Source organism: Aythya fuligula, chromosome 1 (assembly GCF_009819795.1).
Source record: "Aythya fuligula isolate bAytFul2 chromosome 1, bAytFul2.pri, whole genome shotgun sequence".
Classification (NCBI taxonomy): Eukaryota; Metazoa; Chordata; class Aves; order Anseriformes; family Anatidae; genus Aythya; species Aythya fuligula.
The window spans coordinates 112,196,793-112,209,071 of record NC_045559.1 but is presented as its reverse complement, the minus strand read 5'-3'; positions in this window follow the sequence as shown (position 1 = coordinate 112,209,071).

The following is a 12,279-nucleotide window of genomic DNA, read 5'->3' as shown; positions in this document are numbered from 1 at the left end:
ATGAATGCGCTCTTATTAGAGCAGGTTGCATGTTTTACATTAAATATTCATTCAAATAACAATCCAGCAAAATGTTTGTCAAGATGATAGTTACTTTGGCTAAAAGAACACATTTTTTCCCCCAGTCTCCACCAAAACTGGCCCATATTTATCACATCAAGAATCTAAGGACATTACCAAAGATCTTGCTTAAACTCGGCTGAGCTCCTGCGTTGGTGCCAGATCCTGCTCTCCTGTTTTATAGCTGTACCATTTCAGAAATTACTTGGTTCTCACTAGGGACAATCCTTTTACAGGTTCCACTGCAGCTCATAAAAGGGAAAAAAAGGAAGAAAAAAAAAGTAGCATTTTCTGCTCCTGCCTGTTAAAATCCTGCTTGTGTTGAGCTGAAACCCACAGAATGCCTCATAAAGGGATTTGATTTCGGTGTCATGGTTTTCCATGAAGAACCAAGTTTACCTCTACTTCACACATCCCTGCTGCTTTCACCCCACTGCCACCACTGCTCCTTCACTGTGACTTTCTCTATCCCCCTTTCCTCAGTTACCAGCTCTTTGTGCTGCTATGTTCTTGTGGGCATCTTTCTTGTCATGGAAGAACCTTTCTTTGCCCGACCACAGCTGTCTTCTCCTGTTTTTTTCCCAATCTACCTCTGAAGCCCTGTCATAAGCCTTCCCACACTACTCTCATTTGTGCTGGGGACTCTAAAGGCATGTTTGTTTGGTGTGTATTAGGTGGATGGTCTAAAGTGGGCCCTGATCTTGCAGTGGGCTACACAGTGCCTCGGGCCAGGTAGCTGATGGGGCACGCACCAAGCTTTGTGCATTGTTTAACACAGAGACCAAAAATGTGTCTGTGACACAGTTCATAAAGGTATTTGCACCATGGCTTATTAAAAATGTTGGACTAAAGAAATTCTGAGCCCTCAGTTACCTAGAAAACAAGTTTCGTACTTTCATACTTAGTTTCTTCATTTTGTTATTTTTCCAATTTTACAGCTAATGTATGTTTCCAAAGCCTCATTGTCAACCACTTGTATGGTACAGCACATTTAGGACTCTGTGTTGTTACAGGTCAAGTGGTATCACTATTCTCTTTTTTTCCCCTCAAATCCAGGTTGTAAATATGGGCCAAAAATACACCAGGTATCACAAACAAAGTTAAATCATGAAAGAAAGGTTTCCTCTAAAAGACAGAGAACTTCAGTATTCTAGTAGAATTACATACCTTATTCTAAATCAAAAGATCTAGCAAGGTGGTTAAACTAATAAAGTTAAAGATTAGCAATATTGCCATCATGTGGCTACTATAAGTAAATGCTCAGGCATGATCCTGAATTTATTAAGTACCAGAAGGCAGACTGCATCCTCTGAATTCTGCTCTTAAAACTAAGAGGCAATATTTAAAGTTGCTTGTTACTATTATAAAATATGATTATTTCTTTGTTACAGTAGTGATTTATGTAGCAAGAAGGTGTGTACAATAAAGTTATATTACCTCTTCCACTGTGGCCCTTATTCTCACGGATTTGCAGCTCATATTTAAGAATTCACTCCAAAACTAATCTTGAGTTATCCACCCAGAAGAGAGATAATAGAAAATCACCTTTTACTGCAGAAAACAATAGGGAAGGACAAGTAGTCATTTTAGATGCCCTTCATATTCACAAGGGCTTATAAGTAAAGTTTTATAGTCCAAACATCCAAATTACTTCGGAACTTAGGACTGTTAGGAACATTCATTATTTTCAGTAATTTTATTCTCTCTCTCTCTCTCTTTGTCTCTCTGTCTCTCTATTCACTGCACTATCACAAGACACTATACTGACTAAAAAATGTACAAGGAAGAGACTTCCATAACTCATATCATAACTGTTCAATTTTGCTCAGTTAGCAAAATAAAATCCTTTATATTATAACTACCAAAAGTGTGGACACACTCTGGCACATGCTAAGATATCTCATCTCCTGGCAGGAATTAATATAAAAAATATGACTTAGATTCATTTATTTGTTTGTTTGTTTATTTAATATAAAGTGTGAATACACTTGACTATATTCCAAGGTCGGTGTAAACTTACAAGCCAGTTTGAAAACTGGTTCTCTATTTCTGGCAATCTGATAAGTGAAATAGAAACAAGTGTATTTACTACCAGCACTTACTCTAGCAACTATTACGTAACAGCCATTTGCAAGGTACTCCGATTGTTTTGGTTGAAAGACACTATCTATGTACACACAAGTTTCCCAGTATAGAGTATTCTCCATTCTACAAGGTACATTGCAATGACCAATAATTCATCTTTGTTAAAGTACTGTCTGCTCTAACTTACACATACTAGCACATAGGCAAAATATTACAGCAAGGCTGTTCTGTGTTATTACTGCTTATGCATGCAAGAAACTCTGATTTAGCTTCTTGCTGGTTCCAGACATTGCTTTCGTGCAGTAAATTATCATACAGCAGAGATGCAGCTTATTCACAGAGTCAAAATAGGAGTTTAAAATGCTGGAGCACACAGCCAACATATTATCTCTTTTCTGCTTGCAGACTAAATCCATACCTTCTTTCTTACACAACTATTTATAAGTATATCCAGCTGGTACAACCTCACTGGTGCCAGGAGAAGGCAAAACAAAAACATCCATGAGGCTCCTGCAGCTTCCAGTATGTAGGAGGCAGCATTCATTTAGCCCAAAGTATGATTTTAAACCCGTTCAATTAAGCTAAGATTATACAGATATCCATTTCCATTCAATCTGGCCCATTTCCCTTAGCAAACGAAGGTTAAGAATGCCTTATTTCAACTTATTTCAAATAAATACGCCTGCATGGCTTATTTATTTATTTTTGCTGCTTAAGTACACGGGAGAATTTTATACCTAGACAAAACCTGACATTATTTATAATCACCATTGTTGCGCCTAGGAATCACATCATGGGAATGTCAGAGAAATAAGGCCCTCCAAAATTAAGCTTTTCTGGTTAACGTAACTCATAGCAAGAAAAATATTTTTAATGGAAAATATTAAAAAGGGATATCGATATATGCAAGAGTGCACACATGTCCGTCTATGTTCTTGAAGCATTGAATGAATCCAACAGCCCTGCAGACAGCCAATTTTAAATAATTGGAGGGCCCAAAGAGACTCCAAATACCGAAGCTTTGGGGAGTTAGGACAAACACCATCAGTCCATACAAAAAAGATACCAGCGGCTCCTGTTAAAAGACAAAAACAGGTTCTTCTCCTTTCAAGAGCACCAGGATCATGTTTTCACAGTCCCTGGACAAGCCCAGATTTATGAGCAGTTTCCAGACAGAAAGAAATTTGCGAACCTTTTTAATTATTCATGCTCTCAGAGGCAAACCCTCTCAGGTTGCAGGCCAAGAGGCCTCAGGGCCATGGCTTTTTTTGGGGGGGGGTTCAGTTGAGGGAGTAAGCAGCCGGATTCTCAGCAATATCACTTGGATGAAAGTGGCTGTCAGGCTCAAGCAAAACACCACCATACGCTGCTTTGGCACACATGAAAGGGAACTGGCAGGGGAACAGCTTAACTGCTCCCCGCTTGCAAATTCCAGCTCTTCTGCTGGTGTTTGAGCACCTGCGGCCCAGGCAGCAGGGCACTCAGTCAGATAGGCAGGCCAGGTCAGGCCGTGCTGGTGGAAGGGAGGAGGGCTGGGCAGATCGCTGCAAGGTTATTAGACCACAGCAGAGAAGCAAGGGCTTGTTCCTTCTCTCATGCTTCCTTTGGAAGGAGGACAGAAGGAGCAGCAGCTTAGCAAATGCCACTCGGTGCAGGCCTGGGCTGCCAGGTCAGGGGAACCTTGGCACCCACAGGCCGATTCTCTGCAGCAGGCCGCTCTGCCAGCACCCTGAAGAAATGGCATCGAGAAAATGGCAGTGCCCCAAAACCCCACACGTGAAGAAGAACAGAGCTGCCGTATGGGGCTCTGGGCTCATCAGAGAGAATGATAATTGGTACCAAATGCGGGCGTTTTGCTTCAGAGCTTATTGGCAGCATGAGCACTGCCAAAGAAGGGCTGACAGATCTCCAGATCTCCTGTTCCTATTTGGAATGAGGTGGGGAAGGGACAAAAATACCAGGTTAATGTTGTGCTGTCTTGCATTTTGAATACTCCTTGCCTGATAGACTTTCCTCAATACCAAAATTCACAACAGCCTTCCCATTAAGCCTGTCAGCACCTCTGACCTATTGATCCCTAATCCAGAGGTTCTGCTGGACCTCTGTGCAGCCAGCCTTTCGTGCTGCTGCAGCTTGGGGCTATCTGTCACCTCAGCCCAGGACACCGACTAATCAAAGGTCAATTGATTAGAGAACCTGCAGTGTCAGCTCCTGCTGGAAAAGCCTTCGGGTTTGCCTGAGACACTGCTGATGAGTAGAGTGAGAGGCTGTGCTCTGTTTCACAGCTGGCACCACTGAGGAGACCTTTCGATTGAAGTCAGCCTGTGGTATTTTCCTCCTGAAAGAACCATTTCCTGCTGAAGCCTATTCGCAAAATTTCTTGTTCATCAGGTGGAAAGGAACCAAAAATAATCACTTTTTGGAAAAGACAATATAAAGATGATGAAAAATGTCTTTAAGGAAAAAAATGCATTCTGGAGCAGAGTTGTTTCTGCTCAGTTTGATAAGCAGCTAATTCCCTGAATGCTGTCACCTGCTGGCAGGAAACCACAAAACTGAGAGGTTAGTGGCAAGAATAGAGCCTTCGTGTTCCAGAGGAAAGAAAGCAATAATACAACTGTAACCCATCTTGGAAAACGAGGTGTTCCTGAGTAAGAAGGATCATTGCAGAGCTGAGAGTTCTGTACGGGAACTCCCAGTGACACCAAACTCTCTCACTGCCACCTCGCACTGATAAGGCTTTCTGCACACTCAGCTTCCCATTTATTTCTCTTTTTCTCAAATGCTATTTTCTTCTGCTTCGGTTACCAACTCTCAAATACTTCTATACATCCTAGCTCAAAAAACATAATCCACCCCTGTCACTTTTCCATTCCCAGCCACCTCCATTTCTACCCCCTCTTCTCCTCAACAATTATGGCCCTTTCCAATTCCTTGCACAGCAAAGGGGTACCACTAGGTAGGAGCATTGTCTCATATCTGCCTAACCGTGATTTCTATTTTGGACTGGATAGAGGAAAAATAAAACTTCAATAGCACAGACAGCGTGTTGTCTAGTGGCCTAAAAAGTAACCATTATTACACACCAGCAAGTCATTCCAGGAGCAAGACAGCTGTGAATCCACCCCCATCTAAAATGTTGCAAATCTATTTGAAAACACTAGTGCAATTAGCTATATACATGTACCTATATGAAACAAGGCCTCACTAGTTCAGTGGTTCACAAAAGTATTTGGTTTTTAGGGTGGTACATGTAAGTCCGCATATGCTTTTGTTGAGAAGTAAGCACTCCTCATGATTTTAACTACAGGTAACTAAACAACAGAGAAGGCATCTCATTGAGAGGGCAGCACTAGCCTAAAACATGGTGGAAGCAGCAAAAAGCATGTTTCCAGGCAGGAATACAAAATGGCAAATAAATAAGGAGTTGTCTCTTGCAGTCAGAACATATTTCATGTGTGGGTATTGCTTGCATACTGCCCTTACACCCATGGTCACTCTCTCCTAGATGCCAGTGGCTTTGAGTGAAAGCCCTCATCTTCTTCATTTCCTTTTAATAGGCTGGAAGGCAAATAAGATGGTAGTGCAATGTTTTAAAACAGATTAGAACAGATAAGCTGGTGCTGTTATACCACCACATATATATATATATTAAAAAATAATCAGATATATATGATTGTTTTTTTGACTAATGGCTGGGGCATGCAAATGCATAGTGCTATGTGTATCACAACTTGGGATCTCTTGGCAAGATAATCCCAAACTGGCTGAAGCTGGAGCGTGTACTAACCAGATGGTTCATACACGTTCCAGATCCTTTCCATTCCCTCTGCAAAGAGCTTTTCAACAGAAATGATGCTTAAGACTTTCTTGGAAAGTTCAGGGCTGCATGTGGCATTTCAGGTTTATTAATTCATATCTCCCAACAGACAAAGGGTATCATGGTACAGACTTAATTTCCTCAAACGATTAGAAAATACCATAAATATATATAAAAAAAAAAAAAAAAAAAAAAGTCCATCTTCCTAGAAGGAAGCTTGTCAAAACAGTAAAATCAATTTATTTGGTAATAATGCACATTTGTTATAGAGAGTCAATTACAACTTGCTATTAAAAAGAAAACTTTTCTTTCTCTTCCCTGCTCCCAGTAGCGTTTTCTCCCAGCCTCAGGAGGAGGAATCCTGTTAGAACAGTGACATCCAGTGGTCACTCCGAGATGTCTTTTCACACAAAGGTCTCATGCTTTGTGCTTCTGCAGCCTGGGCTTTTTGAACCATTCACTGAACTTTGTACAACTGAATGATTGTTCACCAGCAAAGGCACATAGAGTAAAGTTTTTTTTTTTTTTTTCCCTGGCACAGGTAAATGATTACACATACAAACAGAAACACAAAATAAAAAGGTATGCAGAATTGGGACATTGAGATCTATTATCAAGACGTAAGTACATAGGATCACAGAATGGTTTGGAAAGGACCTTAAAGCCCATCCAGTTCCACCCCTCCCTGCCATGGGCAGGGACACCTCCCACCAGACCAGGCGGCCCAAAGCCCCATCCAGCCTGGCCTTGAACACCTTCAGGGATGGGGCACCCACAGCTTCTCTGGGCAACCTGTGCCAGTGCCTCACCACCCTCAGAATTAAGAATTCCTTTCTTACATCTAATCTAAATCTACCCTTTTTTAGTTTAAAACCATTACTCCTTGTCCTGTCCCTACACTCCCTGAGAGAGTCCCTCCCCAGCTTTCCTTTAGGTACTGGAAGGCCGCTCCGAGGTCTCCCTGGAGCCCTCCCAGGTCCCTCTGGATGGCATCCCTTCCCTCCAGCGTGTCCACCGCACCACTCAGCTTGGTGTAATCAGCAAACTTGCTGTGGGTGCACTCAATCCCACTGTCCACATCATCTACAAAGATGTTGAACAGCACTGGTCCCAGCGCTGACCCCAAGGAACACCATTTGTTATTGATCTCTGCCTGGTCACGGAGACATTGACCACAACTCTTTGAGTGCAACCGTCCAGCCAATTCCTTACCCACAGAGTGGTCCATCCGTCAAATCTACATCTATCCAATTTAGAGATGAGGATCTCATGCGGGACAGTGTCAAATGCTTTACACAAGTCCAAGTAGATGATGTCAGTTTTACATGCAGGAAAATCATCTGAGAAAGGGAAAGTTACACTTGCCTCCAACTTGAACTCTTTGATATATACAGTTCACATACACCATCAGTCAATGCAGAAGACTTTGTGTGATATCTGTAGTGGATGTGTGCACTCCCAACCTTTCATTATGTTTTTCATTATGGGTACTTTCATTATGCATCTGTACAAAATTCAGGTAATTTTGAGGATGAATTCTGAGAAATGTTTCATGAAAGTCACATATCTCAGTGAACTTCCACAGCTGGTAATTAGCTTATCAATCTCAATTGTTAAATCACTTGCTCATTCAACCTGAAATAGCTGTATTCACTGAATTACAGAATGGCTGAGGGTGGAAGGGACATCTGGAGGTCATCAGGTACAACCGCTGCTCAAGCAGGGTGTGGTGGTTTCACACTGAGCAGGTTGCCCAAGGTCATGTTCAGACTACTTTTGATGACCTCCAAGGAGGGAGACTCCAAAACCTCTCTGGGCAACCTGTGCCAGTGCTCTGTCACCCACACAGCACAGAAGTGCTTGCCGATGTTCAGACAGAACCTCCTGTGCTCCAGTTTGTTCCCACTGCCTCTTGTTCTGGCACTGCACACCACTGAAAAGAGCCTGGCCCCATCTTCTTAATAGCCTCCCTTCAGGTATTTGTATCCATTGATAAGATCTCTCTTGAGCCCCCTTTTCTCTAGGCTGAATGGTCCCAGCTCTCTCAGCCTTTCCTCATAAGAGAGCTGCTCTGGTATCTTCATCACCTTAGTGGCCTTTCACTGGACTGTCTCGCTTCTATCAAGAACTGCAACCATTCTGATGCCTTTGCAGTGATACCATTTTTAGAAATGAAGAAATCTCTAGGTGAGTGGTTTCCAACGGGAGATTACCTTTCAGCAGAAACAAACAAACAAACAAAAACAATGTTGCCTGAATTCAGTTTCTGCATCTGAGGTGGCTTCATCTTGGCAGCTTCATGACAATCTAACAGAGAACATAACCTGCCTTGACAGCCTCTAGAAGACAAGTACTATTCCATTTGATGTCAGGTCGTGACACAGACTTTCTGACAATCCGAAGGCTCTTACTATGGCTCTTATATTTCTACATACTGGAAATGTGTGAGATAGCCTAAGCTCCAGATAAACGGATTAAAGGGCAATTCCTCTAAAGTGGAGGGAGTTCATTTCTTGGTTTAAATCAAGCGTGTATGGCCAACATTCCTAGCAAACTCTTACAAGAGGGAACCTCCAAGAAGCATAGGTTGAAAGGATTGCAAAGCAGAACAAGTAACTGAGCTATCCAGAATCCAAAAGCCTTAAAGCTCAGTGACTGAGAGGTGTCTGCCCTTAGTGCAAGAAAACCAGGAGTGAGGCAACAACTGAAATACACGGTTCATGATTGCACTGATGGGGATGTTGATGGAAGAACATCGGAATGTCAGCAGAATTTCTGGTGCCCTCTGTAAGTGATCTGTCTGCCATAACCCTGGGCTCCACGTCCTTCTAATTGAGATTTTAAAAAAACAGTTTAAGAGGCTGTGAAGTGACTGGTAAGATTCCCTAAGGTCTCAAGGTGACCCTTAAGTCACAACATTATCAGAATATACACCTCCCTGTGAGGTACGTATATGCTATGGAAGCGTCACTGACAGCTGACAGAAGCCAGTGCTCCAGACACTGCCCACATGTTGGGGAGTCTGCACCTCTGGAAAGAGGCACAAAATTTTCCATGAGAAAAATAGAGAAGGTAGGCAAATTAAAATTGCACTCTTCATGGGTGAAGACAATCTTGCAAGTAAAAATAGAAGAACATGAGGGCTTTTTCCTCATGACACAGCGCTCCTTGGAATCCCTCTGGGAGCTCATCGCCTGAATCACAAACTGAGGCTTACAGTAAGAAGGCAGCTGAATCAGCACCAAGCAGGCATGACACTGATTTGCATTTTTTCTTTACGCTTCAAGAGCATTTATCACACCTTCCCTGAAAAACAGGGAAGTTACCAGCCACATACAAATCTGCGAGCCCTCGAGATTGATTTACTGAGCTGTTAAGTGCTTGAGTCTGAAAATACTGACAAACAGCTGTGGTACCTCCAGCACCACACGGACCAACTCATGTATTGAATTGTCAGGGATATTGAGCTGGAAGTCTCTGGCAAGGACAGAATGGGTAAAATGCCCTGAAGTTTCTATTCATTGACTAATGTGCCAGTATTGGGTACAGCTCCAATCCTGATAAAACAGTGCATCAAGTCTTCACCTGCATTTTTTTTCCATATTCTGCACATCTGAGTCACTAAGGAGAGCATTGTCACAGGCCCGAGAGTACCAAGGGTCTCTGTCCTTAGCGTTTCACTCTGAGCCACAGCCACCATTTAGCAGGACTGGAAAAAGACGTAGGTTCAGTAATCCACATATGCTCATCGTGGTCAAACAGGCACAGAAGACCGTGCTGCTTTCACCTCAGAAAATGCAAACTGAGATCAAAATCCTGTTTATTTGGTCTTTCAGGGAATTTGTCTGGGGGATATTGACATACACGGGTAATAAAATACTTTGACTGGATGCACGGTTTGGACACACAGTGAGGAGTTCTGCAGTTTCCAGTGTTCAAAAGTGATTTAGTGCCTCTTGCAGGACAGACTTTTTATGTGTGTAGCTCCTTCTTCTTACTGTTGCAAGATTGAAAGGAGATACTGACAGGTCATTTCTTCCTTTATCTTGACGCAACCTCATCAAGATAGTACAAGAAGGACAAGTGTCCTTAGAGTAGATAAGATTCTCACAAAACGCACTGAGCAAAATGTCTCCTAGGAAGACCTATGCCATGTTCACTACTGGAATACGAATTCAGGGTCCATTTGAAGCATGAAAAAAAAATAACACAAGTCAGATCTGAACAAAAGGCTATGTTTAAAAGAATTACAGCTATGCAGAACTTGCCAGACAGTCAAGAAAGAACTGCAATAGCACAGGGCGGGTTGTCTTAGAACCGAGTCTAATGCATGACTGAGAAAAAAAGCATAACCCACTTCTTAGGAACAGGATGTTGTGGTTTAGTCCCAGCAGGCAGCTCAGCACCACAGAGCCATTCGCTCATTCTCCCCAGGTGGGATGGGGAAGACTCAGAGAGGTAAATGCACAAGAACTCGTGAGTCAAGATAAAGACAGTTTACTAGGTAAAGCAAAAGCTGCACAAAAAAAAAGCAAAGCACAACAGTGAATTCATTCCCTACTTCCCATGGGCACGCAGACATTCAGTCACCTCCAGGAAAGTGGTGCTCCTCGTGCCTAATGGTTTCTTGGGAAGACAAATGCCATCACTCCAAATGTGCCCCCCTTCCTCCTTCTTTCCCCCAGTTTTATTGCTGAGCCTCATGCCTGTGGTAGGGGACATCCCTTTGGGTGGTCCGGGCCAGCTGTCCTGGCTGTGTCCCCCCCCCAGCTCCTGGTGCACCTCCAGCCTGGTTGCAGGAAGGGCAGCATGAGAAGCAGCTAAGTCTTTGGCTCTGTGTAAGCTCTGCTCTGCAGCAACTAAAACATCAATGCGTTACCACCACTATCGTCATCAAAACACAGCATTGAGCCTCTAGAAAGAAAACTTACTTTGTCCCAGCCAAAAACATTGCACTGGTTTGCATTGAAAATAAGTCCCATTAGGGAAGACAAAATACCAAGTAGAGCATTATGACAGAGATGATGATGTGGAAACAATCTCCCAATGGAAGCAGTGGAAGCCATGATACATTTACCACTCCAATTATATTGTAAAGCAAAGGGAAAACATGCTAAGTAACTACATAAACAAAAATGGGTATCACCTGAATGGGTGTGGTATGAAATAAAGATGAATCCTCTGGTAACTAATTGCACCTGAAGACCACAAAGGCCAGATATGCCATTAACACTAAAATAATATATCTAACCAACTAGCTTTCAACAGAAAGAGTAATTTATGATGAAATGAACTTTGTGTAAAAAAAAAAAAAAAAAAAAAAGTAAAAAAAATGAGTATAATTTTACAATTAATATTTCAAAGTCTAAGTTTGATTTCAATTAATTTTTTGCAGTGCAACAGAACGAACTACTGCAGTATTAAGCAGGTCACTGTCCCACAGAAAGATGAAATGCCAGCTTTCTTACAGCTCATGCTGAAGAAAACATCTGTTGCTGGTCATGCTATTTTGTGTTAGCTATAAATATCTGCTTTAGCTATCAATTCAGATTTCTCTACAAATTTTTGTTCTATAAACTTTTGGGAAGACAGAAAACATTTCAGATACACCTTTGCGTGGTAACAGTCTTCATATTCCTCATTGTAAGAAAAAAACAGGTTGTCTAATGAAGTTCCATCCTCATCTCATTAGTTTAAACCAAAGATACAGTTAGTTTCCTACAACTTTTTACTAATTAATTTCCATTTAAATACGATTTATACATATGATTACACACAATTTGTTTCAAGCTTGCTTTCTGGAATAGGTGTTCGTTAGTATTTCCTCCTTGTGACATTTTTGCGAATCACTTCTGAAACATTTCTATTTCTGCTTCTCTAATGTATTTGTCCAATTTCTTAGAAACTGTCATAAAATAAACACTAATTACACAGCTTAAAATCAATCAAATCCAGGGAAGAATGAAAGTCAAAGAGCTTTAATATCAATTGCAGCTCTCCCTTCCCATGTATTTCAGAACTTCACATGATATGTGTGGGCTAAATCACAAGAGAAAATTCTATTCAAAAACTTCTACATGTTATCATAAACTAGAACAACCATTCACATTTTAATTATTATCTTCTTACATATAAGTACCTGATATTAAACAAAAGTAATGAAGTAGATAAGCTCAGACTACTGCAGCTGAGCATTCTACTTCTGGAGTCTTAGTCTGCACACCAGAGAAAAGTAAGTGTAGTGGTTTTCAAAGATTTGGGTCTCATTTACAATTTGCAGCTCTTTGTTTAATAATAAAGCAAGTATTAAATAA